The sequence below is a fragment of the Haliotis cracherodii genome, unplaced genomic scaffold, assembly GCF_022045235.1.
Source record: "Haliotis cracherodii isolate W230 unplaced genomic scaffold, xgHalCrac1.p SCAF_6, whole genome shotgun sequence".
NCBI lineage: Eukaryota > Metazoa > Mollusca > Gastropoda > Lepetellida > Haliotidae > Haliotis > Haliotis cracherodii.
Genome location: NW_027266319.1, coordinates 11,195,885 through 11,221,299, shown reverse-complemented (window position 1 = coordinate 11,221,299; position 25,415 = coordinate 11,195,885). Strand labels below are relative to the sequence as shown.

At 39.3% G+C, this 25,415-nt stretch overlaps 1 protein-coding gene across 1 annotated transcript in view; it reads right to left on the bottom strand.

Annotated features, from left to right (window-relative positions):
* The window catches only part of LOC139445330 (uncharacterized), a 32,200-nt gene extending 12,830 nt beyond the window's left edge, over positions 1–19,370 (bottom strand). Inside the window, exon 1 of the mRNA XM_071226457.1 lies at positions 19,267–19,370. The gene's annotated coding sequence lies outside the window, so the exon portion shown is untranslated. The remainder of the gene's footprint in view (positions 1–19,266) is intronic.
* Positions 19,371–25,415: the final 6,045 nt, after the last annotated feature.

The following is a 25,415-nucleotide window of genomic DNA, read 5'->3' as shown; positions in this document are numbered from 1 at the left end:
TACTTAAAATTACAAAATATCACTTCTATGTCATTAGAAATAACATTAATAAATTCCTTCTTATCATGAGAGGTTTTGTCTGTTGTTTAATGCCGCACTCAGTGATATTCCAGCTATATGACGGCGGTCTGTAAATAATCGACTCTGGACCAGACAATCCAGTGATTGATATCATGAACATCGGTCTACACAATTGGAATACGATGACATGCATCAACCAAGTCAGAGAGCCTGACCACCCAATCCTGTTTGTCACCTCTTACGACAAGCATGGGTTAACTTTTCTATTCTACCCCGGATCGTCACGGGTATCATGAGAGGTACACAATCATGAGCCTATGAAGTTTAGTTCAACATTCAATTTTGTTAACTGATCAAAATCATTGTAAATAATTTCCATCATAATGGTGACCTTTACACTGCCGAATAAATCATAAATTTTGAAAAGAATGTAGTCAAGAATTTGGTGAGATACAATACCACAATCAGGAAATTGCGTTTGTCTATTGTTTTTAGGCTACCCACCAGGGCTAAATGGTAGCAAGAAAACAGCAATATCACTATCCCCCGCCATTGGGCACAACAGATTTTTATTTGTTCATATAGTAGTGAATAAAATCTATAAAAAGAGTCCTTAAAGCCTTAAAAAGGGATAGGCACTTGGGCCGCTTTATGTCATCAGAAAAAAATAAAGAATAAAAGTAAAACTAATAAACACGAAAGGTTCCTTCACTGGAAAAATTAATTTTCTCTTAAATAAGCTAATTTCAATAGTTTCTGAGAAAACTCGTCCCCATTGCACACAGTATGCACTAAGTTGAAAAGCACGGAGCAAAGGTCGTAACTCGGTAAAAAATAATTGACAGGTCAAATTTTTTAATTCACTCTTCACAAGTATCTCTTAGAATAGCATGCAAACTTCCTATCATGTAACTTCAGTAGTTTCTGAGAAAACTCATCACCATTTCACACAGTTGGAGTGAGTGAGTGTGGTTTTACGCCGCTTTTAGCAATATTCCAGCAATATCACGGCGGGGGACACCAGAAATGGGCTTCACACATTGTACCCATGTCGGGAATCGAACCCGGGTCTTCGGCGTGACAAGCTAACGCTTTAACCACTAGGCTACCCGACCACCCTAACACAGTTGGAAAGCATGGCGCAAGGGCCATAACTCTGTCAAAATAAATGAACCACACCAATTTTCGAATTTGTTTCAGATCATGTCAAGTAACATCAGTGTGTAAAAATTCCTTTCTCCATAGTTTTTGAGAAAAATGTGTCAACATTGAAAAGCGGACGGACGGACAGAAAAGGTCCTCAACAACCCATGCTTGTTGTAAAAGGCGACTATGTTTGTGGTAAGAGGCGACTAACGGGATCGGGTATTCAGGCTCGCTGACTTGGTTATTGCATGTCATCGTATCCCAATAGTATAAATCGATGCTCATGATGTCAATCACTGGATTGTCTAGTCCTGACTCGATTATTTACAGACATCGTCATATAGCTGGAATATTGCTGAGTGCGGCTTTAAACATCAAACCAACCAACCCTGACCGACTCCAGTCACGTGCTTATGAGAGCAGTCTCTCAGTATTGCTCCAAAATATGTGTAAATTTGTTCCATGTCAGATAGATATAGATAACTATTACAATTTAAGAAATGGTATGCTGTAACAAGAAACATTTTGTAAGACTTTGCTTTGCGAAGTCATTTCTTTCATTTTTGGAATCTTTTATCAAAGGATATTAAGCATTCTATCATGTACACTAGTTTTAAAAGGGCCTTGGATACTTCCGAAAGTTGTATATACTTTGACTTAAATTACGGTACTTGATATCGTCAAATTGTCCATGCTTGTATAAGAACTGGATGCAGTAATCTCAATAGTCATAGAGTTCAGAGACATATTTCAATTTTTATATTTGGAGTCTCCACTTCCCTTCATCATTACTTGTCCTATGTATCGTAACATCAGAAGCACCATGTACTACGACACAAGGGTTTTGATCTGAAAACAGCATTGTATGATACCAGGAAGTTAACAAGAGATGTCAACCACAACATACTTATGTCTGCCCATGAGTTTATAGAGTCAGTGAGTTGAGTTTAACGCCGCTTTAACTGTATTCCAGTTATATCACAGCGTGTCAGCTTAATGTGGGAGGAAAGCCCGAAGTGATGCAGGTCGCAGACGTTTACCACTTCGGTGAAACCCAGGAGCATGGGTATGGTGCTGACAAACTTAGAAACATAATCGGGGCGAACTGGGATTCGAACCCACAATCATAGGTTTCTGGCGTGCCCAAGGGACGCAACTCTGCTCAGCGAATCGCGGCGCCTTAGACGACTGGGCCACCCGTGCCCCCTGATTTTATAGAAAAATAGAGGTAGGTTTGTACATTGAGTATAAATATATGTTTAACTTATACTCATATGACTGTAGTGTGGGTAACATAAGTCTTCTTACCATATAATTTGTATTGTGTCCTGACCTTAAAGTTTATTAAACCTATAAATGTTATTACGTAACAGGGAGTGGTATTTACATAAGCCAGTTAGGCCTGTTTATCAATCCCTTTCAAATAAAGTTGAAACAAAACATGTTAAAACTAAGAAAGTAGACATGTTTCAATGCGTTGGCACACATGTGCGTTCATGCGCCTGAAAAGGTCACATATGTTGTTTTCTGCGATGAATAAACTTTACGAAAATATCAAAATCATGTACACAGAAGAAATTTGCTGTTCAAAATCAGCTAATACAGCACAAGTTCCAAGTACTTTACATTTCAAAATATCACTTGCGTGGGAACTTATCAAAATTAAATCTTAAGCGTGTTAGTTGGAAATCAAGTATTTGCGGTTTTCCAATAATTTTACTTCCAACTAATAATATAGTCTCTCTTGCAAATTGTAAACCAAATCTGGTATTAAATCAGGGGTCCGGAAACGGTCATATGCGCCGGACATGTTCGATTGGGAATCTCAAATGTCCGTCTGAAAATAACAAACTTGGTCAATAAAAGAATGAAATTTGATATAAAACATCACTAGACATGATAATTTACCATTTAAAATGTATTTCCTGCTCTCCAAGGCATTGTTTCATATGCAGGGATTAAGATTACCGCGTGTATTTTCTCGTAAACTAAGCCGGAAATAGCAATCAGCTGTGCACACGTTCCCTCCCAATCTTCCGGTGATTCAGATAAAACGTACCCAGTGATACATCCTCAAAGAATTTTGATGCAATGGTCGGAAGAAATTGTATCTGAAATATTTTTATCAGGAATAATATATTCCAATATTGTGTTATTTTAGTTGCAGCTTCAACCATATAAGCGTAGCACTGTGCTACAGATTGTATGCAGGATATGTTTTGACGTATGGAACGATTTTGACCAGTCACCGTTGGGACTTCCCGTGCTACTTGTATTTTGATTGCGAAAACGTTATGTTGACATTTAATTGGCAAACTGCCTCAAATATGACTTTTAGCGAGTCATCGTACAGCATTTATGATATTTGCATTCATTCTCTTGCAACTAAAGTTCGTTTCAAGGCGTCAATAGCGGTAATCTGACCGTTGGTGCTGTAAATAACGGTGAGTTGTGCGATCTAGCGATCACTTCGCATACAATTTTACCAAAACTATTGTAAAGATTTTTATAATTATTGAATGAAATTTTGAATATAATTAATCAAGTACATTTCAAACATTAGTCCAGATAAACAATGAACAATTTTTTTATTACCAGATATCATAATAATAGGACTTATTGCGTACTACAGTCGGATTTGTTGACTGGTATTTCCGGTGTTACGTGATAGCGGTGATCAGTTTTCAAAGATTGATTGATGGTTTGCTGGCACAGTATTTTAATTTTTCCCATAGGTGTATGTGTTTTCAACAACATCAAGCACACTCATTAAGAAACGAAAAATCAAACAAAATAATTTTCAAAACAAGAGTCAAATCCCCCTAGTCTGGTGCAATTCGAAAATGGAGTTTGACTACTGAAACCCCACTTTTAGTTCACTGCCTTTGGATACCTTCAGTCAAAAATAATCCTAATCCTCAAAAGGCACAGTCCACCACTAGACTAATCTTTATTGAAAGTTTCAATAAGAAATGTTCAACAGAGTTCGAGTTCTGCTACAGAAACGAGCACTACCTTCATTTTCAGTAAAGTCATCTTGTCATGAAATGTTAAAAAAATGAAAATCCCAAATCATCAAAAGGCACAAGTTCACCACAAGACTGATCTCTATACCAAGTTTCATCTACAACAGTTTTGGAGTTCTGTTCCAAAAACTAGCACAACCCTCATTTTCAGTAAAAGGTGAACTTCTAATGAAAACATAAAAAGAATATTAAAACACATGGGACACCTAAAACCACATGTAGCCCTCGTGAACGTGCTACAACTTGTAGTGTAGCGATGTCTGATGGTACTGCACAAGACATTTCTAGTGAAGGGAGAGCAGCGTTCTGAAGATAACGAGGAAGTCAGGCAAGTAACCAGATCTGTGTGAAGTTTCAAGCAAGTTTGCTGTAATTTCGTTTTTATCCCTTTCAGAAATTATGTGCAATTTCTCTTTTCAGAAAGAGGGCTGGTGGTGGAGCGACCTTTTGTCCTTTCCTCATTGTAAGTCATAATAAATTACCTGGGCTTCAGTCAATTCATGTACGTCTGTTTTGTTTGTTGTTTAACGTTGCACTCAGCAATATTCCTGCTATATGACGACGGTCTGTAAATAATCAAGTCTGGACCAGACAATCCAGTGTTGGACATCATGAGCATCTATCTACGCAAATGGGATACGATGACCTGCATCAACCAAGTCAGTGAGCCTGACCACCCGATCCCGTTCTTCGCCTCTTACGACAAATAAGTCGCCTTTTACGGCAAGCATGGGTTGCTGAAGACCTACTCTACCCGGCACCACCTGGATTCCAGTTTGCTGAGTTCCCGAGGATAATGCTGGTGCATCTCAGAGGATATAACTCACATATATCCCACCAAAACCACTGTGATACCGTGCACTGGTCTCTGATACACACTAGGATTGTTCCAGCACGTTTAAAAGGGAGGAGCCCAAAACATCAAAATCCTCTCAGATAAATTTTGAGGACCAGAAAAAAAGATTCTGTAGAAAGGGGTCGTCTTATCCACGGGATACACTTTCATGATAGTATTTTTGAGATCGTGATCCGTCAGAAACATCGCCTGAATGACGGTCTGATAGATTACAACTTCCCGAAAATTTGGAAGTTGCCAAGACTAGAGCCATTATTGTTATAAATTATCCATAAAGTTATTATTATACACCAATGTTGTCATTATTAAAAAGATTCATGCATGTTACTACTTCAATCATAAGTTTTCAAGTGAATGTTCAAGGTTTATCGTTCTTCATTAACTCCACAATCTTTACATATAACAATATAATCAACAGATATGATATATAATCCACAGACGAAATGGCCAAAAGCTATTACATACATTTTGCAAAGTTCATAAATTGAAAGTGAACAAGTATCTACCTTTATTAAAAATAAACAACTGAAACGATGAGTTATTCCATTCGGTATTTGCAAAAACATGTGATCAGCTGTTTCGGCGGCAATAGCGGCGGCAATATATGATGTTAAATTGAAGCAAATTGGTGAGTTACTGCATGAGGGTACAAAAGTTGGTATACTGCCTTCAACAAAGCAAGTAAGATTGGCAGATGGCTATACAAAATTAAACCAAAGGTCCAACAAAAGCCAAACCCATACTCAAATGGAAGGAAAATTGAAATAGCCATCTCATGCCTCAGACTCGGTCACAAAAAGCACTATGACAAGGTTTGTTCATCTTGTAATCAGGCTGAAACCATTGCTCACGTGTTACTAGACCATGCCCCAGCCCAGGCTAGGTTAACATGGTTAAAACAAGAATTGCAGTTAGATCCCATATCTGTCATAGATCTCCTAAAGCCAATAGATGCAATAGCGAAGGCCAAACTAACTCTTTTTCTGAGAGATGGACAGCCACTCGAACGTATATAAACAGAGCAGCCAAGGATAAAAATGAAATCATATCAATATAAGAAAATAGAAATCATATCAATACAAAAACAGAAATAATATGAATACGAAACTCACAATAGATATGTGTACCCTACTCACAGACAGGAGTCCCAAAGAGGGACAGGTCAACCGAAATTGCTTAGGCAGAAGGCGACCTCTTAAACACTTAATGCAACAACAACAACATTCAACATACACACACACAGGAGTCCCAAAGAGAGACAGGTCAGCTGAAATTGCTTAGGCAGAACACTTAATGCAACAACAACATTCAACATTCGGTTTTCAAAAGGGTGGGGTCCAGATCCGTTTGGATCCGTCTTTGTACACAGGATTTATGGATTGAAATGTTTTCCCCTCCCTAAGAATTTATTCAATTTTCAGCACGCAGATATTATCCATAAATATCTACAATATTATCATTTTTCTGAGAAACCTATGGGCTTCCTAAGTACAAGCAGGATGCTGAATAATTCTTATGTACATCGACCGCAGCATGTCCAGGGAGGATATCCCATGTGGTAAATATCCTGTATTAGAAGCCTTACGTATGCAGCAAGCCTGTTCCTGTTCTAAGTATATACCATCCCAAAATAAGCAAGTGTGATCTTTATCATATTATGTCATTCTTCTATCACCAAATTTGTATTCTCATCTCTGACAACAGGACCTAAACATACCAAGTTTTTCTGGATTGTGCACATTAATTACCGACCATTAATAAGGGCACTAATGATATGAAAGTAGCTATCGTTGAGGTGTATATTAACAATACCACCGCATTGCGTCTGAACGCAACGTCACGCACAATGAAATTTCATATCATGCATAAACAGGACATGATGCACGTGCACACAGAAACCAAAGTGTTAGTACTTCGGAACTTGCAATCACTAATGTAATCGAGCTAAGAACAGGCGAAAATGCCTCCAAGACAAGATCTAAATGAACAAACAGAATAACATATTGTGGGAATGATAGACGAGGGACGGCAAAGTTGCCCAAATATTTTGCAAATTAAAACATGTAATTTCTTGACTGTTGGACAAGTACTGCAACGGGCAGGGTTGAAATGAGACCTTGGCGTGTCAGGCGTAAAATACGACACCTAGACAAGATCATCTCACTAATTACACTATGCAATAGATCCAAATCTGCTCCCATTATCGACAGAAAATTCTGTCCAGTAACAGGAATGCAAATATCAGCATCTGCTGTTAAAAAACGGTTCTTTACAGCCTGCTTGAAAACAAGGTGTCCTGCGAAGGGTGTGGCCCAAACAGCTTACCATAGGTGACAAACATTTGGGTGGGCCGAGCAACACGAGATACGGGCGTTACACCATGTTTACAGACAAATCAAGGTTTGCCTCCAATTAACAGATTGCCGAAAATGTTGCTGGTGATGATGTGCCAAGCAGTATGCCAGGGCAACAATTCTTGTCCATGATCAGTCATGGGGACGTGTGGGGGTCAGGTAGCCTAGTGGTTAAAGCGTTCGCTCGTCACGCCAAAGACCTGGGTTCGATTCCCGAAATGGATACACTGTGTGAAGCCAATCTCTAGTGTCCCCCGCCGTGATATTGCTGGAATATTGCTAAAAGCGGCGTAAAACCCTACTCACTCACTCTGGGGGAGGTAGTGTCATGATGTGCAGTGGCATCAAACATGACTGGCAAACTAATTTGGTTATTGTGAATGGACATTTGACAGGCCAGCGATGTGTTGATGAAATTTTGCATCCTGTCATTGGTCATGAAATGCAAGATGACAATGCCAGACCATATTGTGCCCAGGTCAATGCTGATTATCTCCAACAAGAAGGCATACAGACATTGCCCTAAGGGTTGTTTGCTTTTTTTTTGCTTTTTTTGTTTGTTACACCGCACTCGGCAATATTCCAGCTATATGACGGCGGTCTTCAAATAATCAACTCTTGACCAGACAATCAAGTGACTGACATCATGAGCATCAATCCACGCAATCGGGTTACGATGAAATGCATCAACCAAGTCAGTGAGTCTCACCACACGATCCTGTTAGTCCCATTAGATCCTGCAAAGTCGCCTGTTAAGGCAAGCATGGGTTGCTGAAGACCTATTCTCTACCCTGATCTTCGCGAGTCTTCAGACATTGGACTGGCCTGCCAAGTCCCTTGACATGTCCCCAACAGAGCACCTGTGGGATGTTCTCGGGCGGTGTGTACGCTAGAGACCCAGCACCCACCATCGTGACCCAGGTCTAGGCAACTCTTCAGGCGGAATGGCAGGCAATACCAAAGGCCACCAGCATCACCAGTATGCCATCAAGGTGCCATGCATGTGTCGCCCAATATGGTTGACACACCAGATATTGATCTACATGCCCGAAATTAATTTTACAGACATAGGCAGTCATCACACCTTCACTATCATTTCATCAATTCCCTTATTTTTTATATGGTCCAAAATGAAAATTGCTTACAAGTGAAGCCTAATTCTGCTGTCTCCTGCCATGATATTGCTGGAATATTGCTAAAACCGGCATAAAACCACACTCACTCACTCATTCAATTGCCGACATACAATGTTTTAACGTTGTCAGGGATCGCCGTTTGTGGGAATCCATCCCGCTAAATCCAACTGCTAGAGTACTTGCCTTTTATCAAAAGAAAGCTACTCCAGTCTATGAGATGTCACGTCACGGTTGTTTAAAGTCTGCCTGGCTTCTCGTAACATTACGGAATGCACACACAGTGCCAAAATGAAACAAGGTAAAGGTTTGGTCAAATCAAACTGTTTTAATTTAGGGAAGTGACCCCTAGCCGGAGAAGTCTACAAGCACAGTTGATGGAAACTGATCTCACTAGGAGAAGTCTACAAGCACAGCTGATGGAAACTGATCTCACCAGGAGAAGTCTACAAGCACAGCTGATGGAAACTGATCTCACCAGGAGAAGTCTACAAGCACAGCTGATGGAAATTGATCTCACTAGCGAAGTCTAGAAGCACAGCTGATGGAAACTGATCTCACTAGTAGAAGTCTACAAGCACAGCTGATGGAAACTGATTTCACTAGGAGAAGTCTACAAGCACAGCTAATGGAAACTGATCTCACTAGGAGAAGTCTACAAGCACAGCTAATGGAAACTGAGCTCACTAGCGAAGTCTACAAGCACAGCTGATGGAAACTGATCTCACTAGTAGAAGTCTACAAGCACAGCTGATGGAAATTGATCTCACAAGCGAAGTCTACAAGCACAGCTAATGGAAACTGATCTCACTAGCGAAGTCTACAAGCACAGTTGATGGAAACTGATCTCACTAGGAGAAGTCTACAAGCACAGCTAATGGAAACTGATCTCACTAGCAAAGTCTACAAGCACAGCTAATGGAAACTGATCTCACTAGCGAAGTCTACAAGCACAGCTAATGGAAACTGATCTCACTAGCGAAGTCTACAAGCACAGCTGATGGAAACTGATCTCACTAGTGTCCTCGCTCACATTGCTTTGCGGTGTATGTTTTTGGAGCGGCCACAAAATTTCCAAGTCATGTGATGAGATTCAAACCACAGACTTTCTGAACTGAGGTTGGACACCTTGTCCACATGACCAGAGGTTAACCCCGTCAACAAGCTGACAAGGTAAGGATCTCATCTATGGGATGACTCCAAGCCCTATTACAATGGCATACACCTGTAAAGGGCCTCCAAGCTTGGTCCCTGCTACACATTATGTTTGGTATCTTAGACTATCTTTTGATGATGATAACAGTTATCCCAGTGATGTGTCCAGGTGCCTCATTGTTAATTCGGACTCACTGGCTGAAAGACATGGTGACACAATGTTGGTAAACACTGAGTGTAGAACCTAACTGACCTTCTACATTTGCCAAATTATCCGTAATTGACCACAACGGGTACTTTTTTTATCCATTGGCTTTATCCTGCTGAGAAATATACCTATTATGTGATAAAGTGCTTTTATGCAAAAGATACAATTGATCAAGAAGTATATCACTGCTAACTTGAGATGTCATAGGTCAAGCTATACTACTTAACATGCATCAGGTCCAGCCCCAATCGCATCCTATTTGTAAGGCGACATCTTTTTCATTTCTTGGTTTACAGATGCCCCGTTCTTTTAAAGTCCAAATGTTGAAAAAATAAAATACAAATTACTCCTTTTTTTATTACCGCCAATCTTTACCTCAAAAAATGCATAAAAAGTTCAAACAAAAAAGGATTTTTTTCTCATCAAGTGTAAAGCAAAGTCACTCTCATATTTCTCACTGGGATCCTTGTCTTGTTTGTTTGTTGTTTAACATCGCACTCAGCAATATTCCAGCTATATGACAGTGGTCTGTAAATAATGGAGTCTGGACCAGACAATCCAGTGATTGACATCATGAGCATCGATCCACGCAATTGGGATCGATGACATGCATCAACCAAGTCAGCGAGCCTGACCACCCGATCCCATTAATCGCCTCTTACGACAAGCATGGGTTGCTGAAGATCTATTCTACCCCGGATCGAGGTCGAGGTCGAGATCCTTCTCTAATACAATCAAAGCTTGTCAACATTAAGTGCAGTGGTGACCAGTTTAATCGTTGCCCATGCTGCCAAAATGGCAGCGTCTATCATGCATTTCACCATGACATGAATATTGTTATATTGCCATTTATGCGCAAGCTGTGCACCCGGGATATGATAAAATGTTCTTGTAAAATAGAGTTGTTTTACTTTTGTTACTCCAGAATATTTTTTTAGGACAAAAGTTAAGAAAAAAAATCCAAGAGGTATTTTTTTATTATTATTCACTATTATTTATTCACTTATAAATGTCAACAAGCCATCATCTGAGTATTTACAAAGTCTGTGCGATGCTAAACCCCCCGTAAAAGCAGGAGTAATCATGATAAACATGGCCGTCCGAAAACATATGATGTCCAAAAACCCATGATTCGACGATACATCAAACCAGCAGTTAACCATTACCTAAGTTTCAAACTTCTTTGATAGGCATTTAGAAGTTGGAGTACTAAGTAAGGATAAGAATTTATGGATGAACAACTTCTTTATTACAATTAAGAGCGATGTTTCGGTGTAGGTTCTAACATAGTTATCAAGCAAGAGAACCCAAAACGCTGAACCTACACCGAAACGTCGCTCTTAGCTGTAAGAAAGAAGTTGTTCATCCATAAACTCTTACCCTTACTAAGTTTTAAAGTTTAATACATGTCTTTTATTTAAGGATTGACTGTGTATTTTTTTTGGTTCATTGAGATATGAATCGAGAAACCGATGCGCAACTCGATGAATCCGCGTAGCGGATTCTTACAAAAGTTTGCACATCGGTTTTTCCATTCATACCTCAATGAACCAAAAAAAATACACAGTCAATGCTTATAATTAAATTTGACAACGAAAACATGTTTATGTACAATAGTTTCACCAAAAACAGTTGTATATATCAAAGCAGACAAAAAAGACGCGATTGATAAAAATTCCGGCGTCTATTGTAATGCCATGTTTCACAAAAGTGACCCTTATGCAACAAAATCTGCGGAATTCCAGATTCACGGAAAATTCTCATCCTTGCAAATAACAATGACTAGACCTTGACAGGAAACGGGCCAATGGCCACAGAACACAGCGTAGCCCAGTCTCTCCTTTAATTGTCTATGTCCAGTAATAAACCCTGTTCCCGCACACAGATAACACCTACCATGGACAGACACGAAGTGAGACAACCAGTTCCTGGTCATGTAGAAGATGTCAGCACCCACAGCAGCCACATATGCACAGACACAGATAACATGGAAACTGGGTCACCCGGGACAGAATTATGACATAATATGTAACTCAGTGTCCCACATGCTTATACAGGATGAGGCAGGTTTATGACTGACCTTGAATAACCTGCACTCTGTTCTACTGCCATATTTCCCCAGATACAATGGCTTATTCACCCTGAACAGAATTACAACTTCCTAATATGCTAATGAAAAGGAATGGAAAAATATCATGTGAAAAATGATACATTGCCAATGTGAAATGTCAAGATACATCCTACAGAACAGAGAAATAGGACAAAGTGTTCCTCTATCTTGAATTGTATATCAATATAATATAATATATAATTGTGGTTGGCATCATTTGCAGTTGTTTAGATATTTAGGCCACTTTTTAAAATTATGTTTTATGTGTTTCTTAGCAGCAAATTAGCATTGGAAAGGAATATAGACTTGTGTAGCTGAGTTTGGTAGAGTTTGTTTGTTTGTTTGTTGTTTAATGCTGTACTCAGCAATATTTCAGCTATATGACAGCAGCCTGTAAATACTCGAGTCTGGACCAGACAATGTAGTGATTGACATCATGGGCAATGATCCACACCACTGGGCTTCAAAGAGTACTCGAGTACTCAGGCACGGCCGAGTTTAGTGGGACTCGAGTCCAGTTTGAAAGATTTGAGTACTCGACCAAGGGAGATAACTCTAATTTGGTCGACTTTCAGTAAGGTAATAGAAACGTGTCTTTATGTAACTTTAACTGGACATCACTTTCATGAATATTAACATTGTGTTACTGCATCTCATTCTAATCATCTCTTCAAATGTCAGGAAAACATCTTCTAGAAGTCCACTATAAATTTACAAGCCTTGTAATCTTTCAATGTTTTGTTTTCAATTAAGAAAAAGGTAAATACTCACTTGTGAACTTGTGATAACATTGAAAATTTTACTTTTAACTTATTATTTATATTTTGTCATTTATTGACAATTTCCTTTGGCACTGGCATCAAATGATCTTATTTATCACATAAGAAGCCAGCCCGCCAAAATCCTGCCACTTACCAATCACAACATACATCACGTGAGCAATATTTTTTTCACCCTGAACATGGCGTGTGTTACATTGAGATGTAAACGATTTCTTTTCCCAAGTTGACTATTCTTATTTCAATGAAGCTTCAGCGAATCAGCATACAAATTTCAAAGGTATTATATATGATACGCGATGACATTGGTTTTCTTAGTGACCTACGATGTCATTGTGACTCTTTCATTTTGTATACGATAGGATAATTGCCAATTTTATTGAACAGATGTATAATTGAGGGTACTCGAGCACGAGCCGAGTCTTACCCCTCGGGTGCTCGAGCACGAGCCGGGCTTTCCCCTCGGGTCCTCGAGTCCATATTTTTGGACCCGTTGAAGCCCTAATGTTGTACAATGTCACGCTACGAACCAAATTAATGCTCCTCTATGTCACCTCTTTCAATCAATGTAGCTAGGTTGTTGGGGACAGGTCTAATTATTCTAACCCCAAATCCCCACGGAGAACGTTTAGCAGGGAAAATTCAAAACTTAAATCAGTAACAAATGCATGGATCTATTTCTGTCATCAAAGGGTCCAATCTATAACAGTACCCATATTATATATGGAGATAACATTATCATTCTGGAATCGTGAAAAGAGTTGCAGAAAAAAAAACATACAAAGAAATTGCAGACCAATCTAGGAATTAGACTTTTTCTATCAAATGAATTAACTAATTCTCATTATTTTTCTAACTTTTCTATCAAATGTTTCACTCAAGTAATGCCTAGACATTTAACACCATGTACACCCTCAGTGTGGCCACTGGATCAGAAACAGAAAATGGCAAGCAGACCTAAGTAAGCACAGGAGTTATCGTCAACTGTTTACAAACAAAGCTTAAGGACAGTCAACATCCTGTCTCTTTCATTTTGCTACTTTCAACATAGAATTTATACCACTTTTCAAAACAAACACAAACCTGTTAACATCATCATCAATATTCATCATGGTCATGCATCCTCAACAATGCTCAAATTCAAATATACGAATACCAGGGCCCCGTTCCACAAACCGATCTTAAGGCTACGACAGATGTAAGTCTATGTTAAAGTATGGGAGTTATGATCATCTAAGCGCTAAGACCACTTTGTGTAAGTGGGCCTTGGGCCCTGTTCCACAAAGCAATCTTAGCGCTACGACAGATGTAAGTCTATGTTGTTACGATCATCTTAGCGCTAAGATCGCTTTGTGTAAGTGGGCCTCGGTCCCTGTTCCACAAAGCGATCTTAGCACTACGACAGATGTAAGTCTATGCTAAAGTATGGGAGTTACGATCATCTTAGCACCATAATCGCTTTGTGTAATGACCACGAAGCAGTCTGCGCTAAGATGATCGTAACTCTCCCATACTTTAACAGGGGTTTACAACAATTGCAGCATTCAGATCACTTTGTGGAACAGGGCCATGCGTAAACAGATGGACGGGCCTCAGAAGTAGATTGCCAAACCCATGAGTGTAATTGATATTTTGAGACGTCCTGCTGCTTTTCTCTGGGAAGTGGTCAAAATGAAGTACACAAACACAGATGCTCCAATATGAGGACTTCCTCAGTCCAGTAAACAGTCCTACACAATGCTTGAATGCTGGTAGTCCGTTGGCCAGGGGTGAAAAACAAGATTTTCGTTCCCACATTTTCCTGTATACCTTAAACCGTTTTTATTGCTCAAAGAAGGTATCTGCACACAATTTTCATTTGGTAGTAAATTTGAAAAAACACATGATTTTAATCAATGTTTTCACTGAGAATTAGAATAACAGTTAAATGAAACAAAGTGTTTGCCAAATTCAGATAACCGAACATATTACCTGTAATCAAAGTCATAATTTGGATACTTTAATGACTTAATAAAAATTTTACAGCCAATTTTGTCAAATTATGCATTTTTCCGTCAATTTATGCAATTATGACCCCGTGAAAATTCACGCACACACTTGCAAACCTACTACCAAATGAAAATTGTGTGCAGATACCTTCTTTATGCAATAGAAAAGTAAAGAGGAAAATGAGGGAATGAAAGTCTAAACTGAGCCAACTGACTATGGAGTATTCTAAAGATCTGGAAGCCATTTTGCAACACTCAATGTTGACCTTGAACTGCAGATTTAAGTGAGTTTCGTCAATAATTCGTTTATGTCCTACAACACTTGACTTCACCGATTCCTTGTACTGAAAACACTAGCCGTTACTGGCTGGAAACAATTAGGGGATGGGTATTGTGGTCGACTGGGAATTATCGTGGGTAAATATATATATTTAAGAACGTAGTGGGTGGGTTAGTTTAAAGGGGCACTGATCTAAAACAATTCCCCGGGACTTGTCGTTGCCTTTGTTATTGGTTTAACCCCGTGAGTACCCCGATGATACGCAACGCAACTGAGCGTGACAAGAGACTGGGCAACTGTCTGCAAGGACAGCTAGATAAACTTGGAGGCAATATTTGTTTTAGGCATTTTTGAATACTGATTGGTTAACCGTGATCTTTTAAGATTTCTACAAAGGCGCATGTTAATCAATTTTTTCAGCCTAATCAAACACACAAAAAGAACGGCGGAACTCATCGGATGCTGTCATTTGGAATTACCCCAGATGGTTATAGTTTAATAATACAAAATGTATCCATGCAGTGAAAGCATTTTCGGATTTCGGATTGCGTCGATAATACGATTACTACTCCCTTGTTGACTTCCACGTCTTCTGGAAAACCCTACACTTGTGTATTTGTCGTCATTCACTTGATGCTCAGTTAATGAATTTATTACAGGTATAATTAGTGGTAGCACCAATCAGATTACCTGACAAAGGTTCCAATTTGGCATTTATTGTGTCTGGGGTAATTATTCAATCTAAATCCATGTTTGAAGTGAGGTGAAATGTGTGTTATGTAATATGCACGTGGCAGCCCAGCAAGAGGTGAATGATCAGTTGATTTAATTTTTTTGTAAATCGACAGATCTTTCCCTGTCATCAAAGGATTAACAGAAAATCGTTGATTGATTAATCACTGTTATCTTGCACAGTGGATATGTCAAAAGTGAGTGTTTACATGTGCAGGTTTACTAAAATAAAGGGAATACACTCATATCATGGCTTACAGTGGCGATGTAAAAATAGCATACTTTGTTCAAAGGGTTAACTGATAACACGTTGATTGATGGCTCATTGTTATCTAACTCAATGGATTTTTTAGGAACTGTAGCAGGTGTATATATTTGTATTTTAGTCTTTTTGTAAATAAATCTATTTCAAGTTTTGTTTCTGTTGAACTTTATTCAACAGAGGTGTGTGTTTGTTTTTATCCCATCATTCTAAGTCCAGGCCTCAGTGATCAATCACAACCCAAGCTCAACTACATTCTTTGTCCAGCCCTCTGCTGATCAATCACACCCCAAGCGATCCTGTGATTGGCCACATTCAAACTTTACCTTCTTTCTCTGACTAACTCCATATTGCCACTTCACTGTGCACTGCACTGGGAGTATTCATAGATCACCACAAAAGGTTAGTTTATAATTTATCTTTATTTCTAAATAGGATTAAATAGTAATCAAAGATTATGCATTATAAATAAGCATCTAAGAAGTAATTATATTTACATTGAATCACATATTTCTATTAATGTTGATGTTTTGAATGAATGTGGTTTAGAGGCTGAACTTTAAACCTAAGCTTTAGTGTATTTTAATATTATCTTGTATACATGCCAAGTTATATCTACATTAATGGAATTATGTGATTCAATGTAAATATAATTACTTCTTAGATGCTTATTTATAATGCATAATCTTTGATTACTATTTAATCCTATTTAGAAATAAAGATAAATTATAAACTAACCTTTTGTGGTGATCTATGAATACTCCCAGTGCAGTGCATAGTGAAGTGGCAATATGGAGTTAGTCAGAGCAAGAAGGTAAAGTTTGAATGTGGCCAATCACAGGATCGCTTGGGGTGTGATTGATCAGCAGAGGGCTGGACAAAGAATGTAGTTGAGCTTGGGTTGTGATTGATCACTGAGGCCTGGACTTAGAATGATGGGATAAAAACAAACACACACCTCTGTTGAATAAAGTTCAACAGAAACAAAACTTGAAATAGATTTATTTACAAAAAGACTAAAATACAAATATATACACCTGCTACAGAACCGTGGACATTATGAAAATAGTTGTCTGGTGGCCTTTTTCAGCCGACCTTTGAGACTTGACACCTGTGTGAAACACCTGAAACAATCTAAGTGATCGGTTGAGAAACGAACACGGGTTATAATATCCCGAAACGATATATATATTTTAAAATATTTGATTGTTACAGAGACACGCGACATCGAATAAGTTTATTTGTACAGCTGCAGACGTGTGGGATATTGTTCCTTTATGTGGATATTCACGGATACATTTCTCAAACAAGGAAGCTGCCTAAAAGTATACATATATATTTGGTTGGTTGTAATTATGATATTTGCATTTTGTTTTCCTATCATTTGCTGTAGCATTGAACAGATTCATTCTTGTTCATCTACGTCTTGGTTGGGAAATTCTTTTCCTTTGCAAGCGTGTATGTATTACAGTCAATTTGTAAAATGTGATTCTCTCAGGCAGTTAATAAAATGTCTCAATATTTCAATCATTTTGACTGAAAAATCTGTACATTTCGTTAACAGATTGACTAAAAATGATTAAGACGATCCAAAGGGCTTAAAAATATCACAATAGATTATTATTTAGGATTAGAAGCCAAATAATATAGAAATGAACTTTTCATCCTAACCTTTTCAGTCTTGGTGATGATATTAAACATAAAAATGATTGGAATTTGTTATCATAATAATACTGATAGACACATTTTCAGTCAATTTGTAAAAGAACTGAATATTAAGAAGTTTCATAAATTTCCTAAGTGAAAATTTTGCACATTTGACTGCAAAAATATAAACACGTTAAAATAATCAATGCTCTGGTGAAATATTTACTTTGTGTTGCAAGTCAATATAGTGTAAACAAAAATCGCACAATTACCAAGCAAGTGACATATCAAAACTTCGTCATCATTACCGATGCTACCCACAAAGATACCTACATTTCCTTATTATTTCCAAAACTGTATTTCATCTTGTTGATAGATGTGACCATACGCCCTTATACTATGAATAAAAGTGGTAAATGCGCTTACGAATTGCGCAGCACAGGTCGCGAACTAGTCTAGACTTCTGCTATATCATCCGGGTACTCAGTGGGAAAAAACAATAACAAAGGCAACAACCAGTCCCGGGGAATTGCTTTAGATCAGTGCCCCTTTAAGGGGGAGTTGAACGGCTGACGTAGTACCTATCTTTGTAGCCCTTGTTGTAGAAACTTATGCCCACGTGGGTATAGCGGCTGGGAAGATGTGATGATGCCACGCTTCTTGAATGCTCGGCTAGGCGGAAGCCATGATTGGGAGAGCCGGGATGTAGGGAGCATGATCATTGGTTGTGTCCGTTTTCCTGGTCACATGGTCCGCGTGTTGGCTTTATAAGCCTACCCTGGGTAGGGAAATGTCAGTCGTCGCTCACCAGTATATGGTAAGATATAGTCGGCTCCCGCGCCCTGAATCAGGACCATTTATAATTTATTATAGGGCTTTTATTGGGATGTTAGATTAGGAGGTATATTTTGGGGAAAAATAGAGTAGCGATTGACTAGGTTTGTTTTGGAGACGTTTTACTTTCGGGAGTTAAGATAGCAGGGTGGTAAATAAGAACAAGTTTAAGAAATAAGGTTGAATTGGGTTACGTACGTAGGGAAGATGGAAAATTACTTGTTATTATAGTTCAGTGGAGAAGGATTTTGCTCCTGTTGTTTTGTTGTTGTTTTTTAAATAAACTTTAAATCAAACTTTACTCTTTGTGTTTTATCTATAATTAGAATTGGTCACCCAGCTAGGAGCCTCCTAGAACATAAAGACATAAGAATACTGCACATGGACAAGAGAACACAACGTAAAGCACCGCAGTAAAACATCAGACCTTTTGTCAACTATTTTGATAGTTTTACTGTCACTGGGCGCCTTTTACAGGCTTTAGAGGGCGCCTATTACAGTATCAATTCAATAATTTCCAGGTGACATAGCATCATTATCAAAATCATTTTTTCTGCTATTATCAGACGGCTGTCATATTTCGTAAAGAAATTTAGGAACTTTTAATGTTGCAATTGACTTGAGAGTAGAGAAGTTGTGTGGCATGTTTTGGGGCGGCACGAAATGAATAGCGATACGAAAGATTCTCACATCATCAGGCACAGTGTTCAAACAAAACGGTTCACGTGTACTTACAAGCTGGTTTCATATATCAATCACGTCATGCCAATGGCCCCGCTGCCAGTAGAAAACAGACGCAAATGTCATAACATTGATCAGTCTTAGATGTTAGCCAAACCAGGAAGTTGGCGTGGTAAGAGAGTGGTCTCCCTTGAATCCTACGTCACATCCATTATGACTTGGCCCCGCAAACTTTCGAGATAACATATCGGAAGCGTAAAGTTCATGGTGCCTGGGTATTAATAGAGTGAAACCTGAACAACGATATAAGTACAGATATCTCATCATTTACGCACTTTTTAATCGTCTTCTGGGCGTATCTTTTTGTTTACTTATTTACAATTCACCACGTGGATGTATATATTACAAGTTTGCGTGTTGATGTACAAATTTTTTATGTTTACCCTAGAGACAACTCGCCATTAGCCTACATCTTACGAATAAGAGGTAAAAGGTCAATCAATCCTATCTATTTGACATTATGGTAAACGCATTCTTAAATGATACATCCATATTCAAAAGTCTGTTGTCAAATTATTATTCTCAGAATAGTTTACAAAGCGACAAATAGTTTTAATATTGATTATGGAGACACATAATCTCTGAGAGCAAATAACGACATTATTCATAATTACCATAAATTATTTTATTTGTCTAAATTAAAATGAGTTTTTTCTTTTCATATTTTAGAAATAATTTCGATTTCATTGTCTGTATTTGATCACAAACTATAAACTGTTGCCGTGACTAAACTAGGTCATTCGTGCCGATTTGTCTTGCTACCGGGTTGGTAGACGTAATATGTCTAGTTTCACCACGGGGAGGCACAGGCCAGGGGGGTCGACCACTGAGAACATACGTGGTTGCTAAGCGCGGGGAAAAAAGACAATATGGACTTTAGACATGGTGCAGGGCGGTCGGGTACGTAGCCTTGCGGTTAAAGCGTTCGCTCGCCACGCCGAAGACCCGGGTTCGATTCCCGACATGGGTACATTGTGTGAAGCCCATTTGTGGTGTCCCCCGCCGTGATATTGCTGGAATATTGCTAAAAGCGGCGTAAAACCATACTCACTCACTAGACACGGTGCAGGGAGAGCTTAGTGGTTCGCTCGTAACACCTATATGTGCTGCCCGAATCCCCGCCTCCATATTGATGGAATATTACAAGATTTCACCCACCCACTCACTCACTCTCACACGCAAGCGTATTCACGTCAAACATTCGCTGACCATTTTCTGGTCCAACCTACGAACGCACCTAGCCAACGTTCAGAATAGCTGTGCAATAATGTTACCCCCAAGGGACCGACTATTTAATTGCTATTCTAGTGGAGCCTGGGACTTATGTATGAGACTATAAAATACGCTTTCAGTTGGCGCTCAAATACATACAATTGTTTCCTCATAAACACATTATTTTTCAGAACACCCAGCTTGTCCAGTGAACGATTTTCTGCCTGGAAGTAAGACCTGTGGACAAATTATTTTTTCTAGCTTTTTCGGGAACAGGCTATTTTTATTTGAAGAAAATACCCGTGCCCACTCTCACATCATCATCATCATCCTCATCATCATCATCGTCATCATCGACTCCCACTCTCTCCATAAAATGCAGTCATGATCAGTCATACTCTTCCAGGCTGGAGGGGTGCACGGATGGCCCAGTGTCGCTGTGCAGTTGCGTCCCTTGGGCACGCCAGAAACCTATGATTGTGGGTTCGAATTCCGGTTCGCCCCGATTATGTTCTAGGTTTGTCAGCACCATACTCGTATTCGTGGGTTTCACCGAATTGGTAAACGTCTGAGACCTGCTTCACTTCGAGCTGTCCTCCCACATTAAGCTGACACGCTGCGATATAACTGAATTAATGTTAAAAGCAGCGTTAAAACCCAACTCACTCACACTCAAAGCTGGACGCCATGTTTCCGACGTGTCATGTAAGACTGTTTCGGATCCGCTGAAGCCATAGCATTGTAGTCAGAATTAACAGCCAAAAGACATGAATCTTTCAATATCTGAAAGAATAACTACAAGTTATGACTCAAAACTTGAATGGAAAGAGAATTTTTGGATGTCAACATGTTATGGGACATCCATAAATTCGCTCTTTCAAAACTTGGAATGGAATCAGCCGTATATTGGCCCAGGAAAGCCATATTGGCCGGCTTAAATCCCGCATCGGCCTGCTAAACCCATATTGGTACTCAAGTGCTTCTATATGACGAGGAACGATTTGAGTGTAGATGTATTGGGGACGTTCAATAAAACTGCTCTCGACACGTCCAAAAGCCTTATAATCTCTGTGTAATATGTGTGTGTGTGTGTGTGTGTGTGTGTGTGTGTGTGTGTGTGTGTGTGAACATTTTATATACATATATTGTGTAAGTGGATATTATTTGATTTGCAATCAGTTTCTTTGTTAGTTGTTTACCACCGCACCCACCAATATTCCATCGATCTGTAAATAATCTAATCTGGACCACACAAACCGGTGACTGTTATTATGAGCAATGTTCAACGACTTCGGGATACACGGTGGAATATTGCTGAGTGAGGCGTTAAACAATAAATAAACAAACAAACAATCAGCAAGGGCATCTATACATCGCGCGACGTCAATGGCGGAGAAAGACATGTATACATTTATCCATAGGGCAGCCACTGATACAGGATGAACATACAGACAATCGATGACACCGGGCCTGTCCTATCTATCGACCTGTACAGGATGTAACGTACATAGCAGCTGTTATCTGGCCGAAGGTTCACACACAGCTGGAGAAAATGTGAACATGAATATTTCAACAAGCGTTCAGCTTTCGATAGTTTAAAAGATATTTTCGAGAAAAAAAATATATATTTGCCCTTTGGAACTGGTAATCTATATAACATGTGTTATAAATGGGATTACACTTTCTAGAACTTTTTTGGGTTGAATTCAATCCGGGATTCGAACCCGCACTCTCCGAGTGAGGCACTTAATCGCTAGCGCACATGGCCAGCGATCTAACCCACTCAGCCACCAATGCTTCCACAAAATGGAAGTCTGACAATTGTTGGTCTCGATCACGAACTTTGTGTATCCCATTGGCGACAAGGCGCCTCTTCGAGTTAGGGTTCGAATCCCGCAAGGGATTCAACCCCCAAAAGTACTAGAATTTGCACTTTACTAGGTGATGTGAAATGGGTTTTAACGTCGCGTCCAAGATTATTGCACTTATATATAGCGACGTGCATGTACGTGTGTGTGTGTGTGTGTGTGTGTGTGTGTGTGTGTTTGTGTGGCTGCTTGTACTAGTCCGGACTGATGCCGATTTATAGTGCCAGCTCAGAGATACCATAGTTACTTCTCAACTCTTCTAAAACCCCTGTCATACCTCCATGTCAGAACGATGAGATCTGAGTCCAAGCTTATTGCACTTATATAGCCATGTGCATGCACGTGTGTGTGCGGCTGCTTGTATTAGTCCGGGCCAATTTATAGTGCTAGCTCACTGAGATACCATGCCGCAGTTTAACATGAACACCCCACTCAGACACAGTATACTGACTCCGAGCCGACCAGTCCTTGTTTTAGCCCCTTAATGCCGAGCGCCAGACAGGGTAACAACGAGTACCATCTTGACCATATGACGCGGCCGGGGATCGAACCCCGAACCTCCCGCTCTCCGGGCGGACGCTCTACCACTAGACCACGGAGGCGGTCTGCACTTTACTAAGAAAGTGTAATCCCAAATAAAACATTGCTACATTAGACCACTTTCTTAAAGGCATTATGTATTCTATATGTCGTACCTGTAAATATGCTGGTGATTATTTGAAATATAGGTGTTTTAAACTGATTTACCTTCCCCTAACACACAAGAGGAACAATCCAAAATCAGTACCCTGTATGTACATGTAGTCTTCAGTATCCCATCATTTCAGTATTTAAATTAATATGTCAACATCTAAAATCTATTTTCCTCCCAATATTCACTCCGTGAATACCTAACGGGAACCCGGGTTAGAAAACTTCCATGGGGCTTTATTGCTTGTAGTAAGAGGCGGCAAAATTTGATCGGGTGGTCAGACACGGTGTATTGGCTGGTTGCCTGGCATCGAACCCCAAAGACGTGATCATAATATCAAAGAATCCCCACGGACTGCTGGTTAAAACCTATGGAAGCGTATAAGTGCCACGTTCTTGAAACAAACTTATTATCTACGTAGATGTACTACTCAAATCTACGTAGATGCTACTTTCATCTACGTATATAATATTATAATCTACGCAGAAGAAAGTATCATCTACTGTCGGACAATATCACTGTCTGAGTAACGATACTCACGATTATACCATATACGTAGATGAAAGTACCATCTACGTAGATGTAAGTATGGTGGTCTACGTAGATGTAAGTATGGTGGTCTACTTAGATGTTAGTATGGTGGTCTACGTAGATGTCAGTATGGTGGTCTACTTAGATGTTAGCATGTTGGTCTACGTAGATGTAAGTATGATGGTCCACGTAAATGTAAGTATGGTTGTCTACGTAGATGTAAGTATGGTTGTCTAAGTAGATGTAAGTATGGTGGTCCACGTAGATGTAAGTATGGTGGTCTACGTAGATGTAAGTATGGTCTATGTAGATGTAAGTATGGTGGTCCACGTAGATGTAAGTATGGTGGTCTACTTAGATGTTAGTATGGTGGTCCACGTAGATGTAAGTATGGTGGTCTACGAAGATGTAAGTATGGTGGTCTACGTAGATGTAATTATGGTGGTCTAGTTAGATGTTAGTATGGTGGTCTAAGTAGATGTAAGTATGGTGGTCCACGTAGATGTAAGTATGGTCTACGTAGATGTAAGTATGGTTGTCTACGTAGATGTAAGTATGGTGGTCCACGTAGATGTAAGTATGGTTGTCTAAGTAGATGTAAGTATGGTGGTCCATGTAGATGTAAGTATGGTGGTCCACGTAGATGTAACTATGGTGTTCTACGTAGATTAAGTATGGTCTACGTAGATGTAAGTAAGGTGGTATACGTAGATGTAAGTGTTTTGATCCACGTTGATGTAAGCATGGTGGTCCACGTAGATGTAAGTATGCTTGTCTACGTAGATGTAAGTACGGTCTCCGTAGATCATGGTTCCCACTGCCACTAGAAAACCTGGAAATTTGTTGCCTTAGGCCCTAGTACATAAAATGTCAATTTTGAAAATACAAAAACAACAGTTGCCGCAAAATAACAATATTATTAGGGAAAGAAACTTCGTAAATTTAAAAATAAAGTATCCCTAATATAATATGAGTAAGACAAGTAATATGTTGAACAAATTTAGTCATGGAAACATTGGAATTCATTAAAAACTACAAAATCAGGGATGTATCAGGCTATATTGACTCTTGAAACTCGAACTCCCTATAATTTAATGCTTATAGCAGCCACGCAAATTTAAAAAAGTTGAATTTTTTGGTGTGCTACATCAAGGTCTTTATGTGGCTGATAGTGTTTAGCGCCCCTTGCCTCCAGAGGTAAGTAGATTCTGAATTTCAACTATTTTGAGTAAAATATTCCATTGCCTTGGTATTAGTTTAGCATTTGAATGTTGGATGTCAAATCTCATAACTTTCTACTGTTCAAGAACAAAGAAAATATTGCTATTAGAATTCAACAAAGCTCTTTCTTAATGAAAAGCGTATCAGTCGTTGGATATACCCCTACTCGTATGTTGAGACTTAGAAACTAACTGAAGGTGACAATTCTGGTTATAATTATCTATTCCCTTGTGAACTCTGATAACCTGTGTAATTACTGATTGTAGGTTTAGCTCAAGATAATGACTACTAAGTTTAATAAGAACTGGTTGACACGTGATCGATACAGACAGTGGTTAGCCGAAGTTCTCGGAGACCCGAACCGTGAAGATTCCGGGGTAGAATAGGTCTTCAGCAACCCATGCTTGCCGTAAAAGGCGGCTAAGCTTGTCGTAAGAGGCGACTAACGGGATCGGGTGGTCAGGCTCGCTGACTTGGTTGATGCATGTCATCGATCCCAATTGCGTGGATCGATGCTCATGATATCAATCACTGGATTTTCTAGTCCAGACTCGATTATTTGCAGACCGCCGTCATATGGCTGGAATAGTGCTGAATGCGTTAAACAACAAACCAATCAA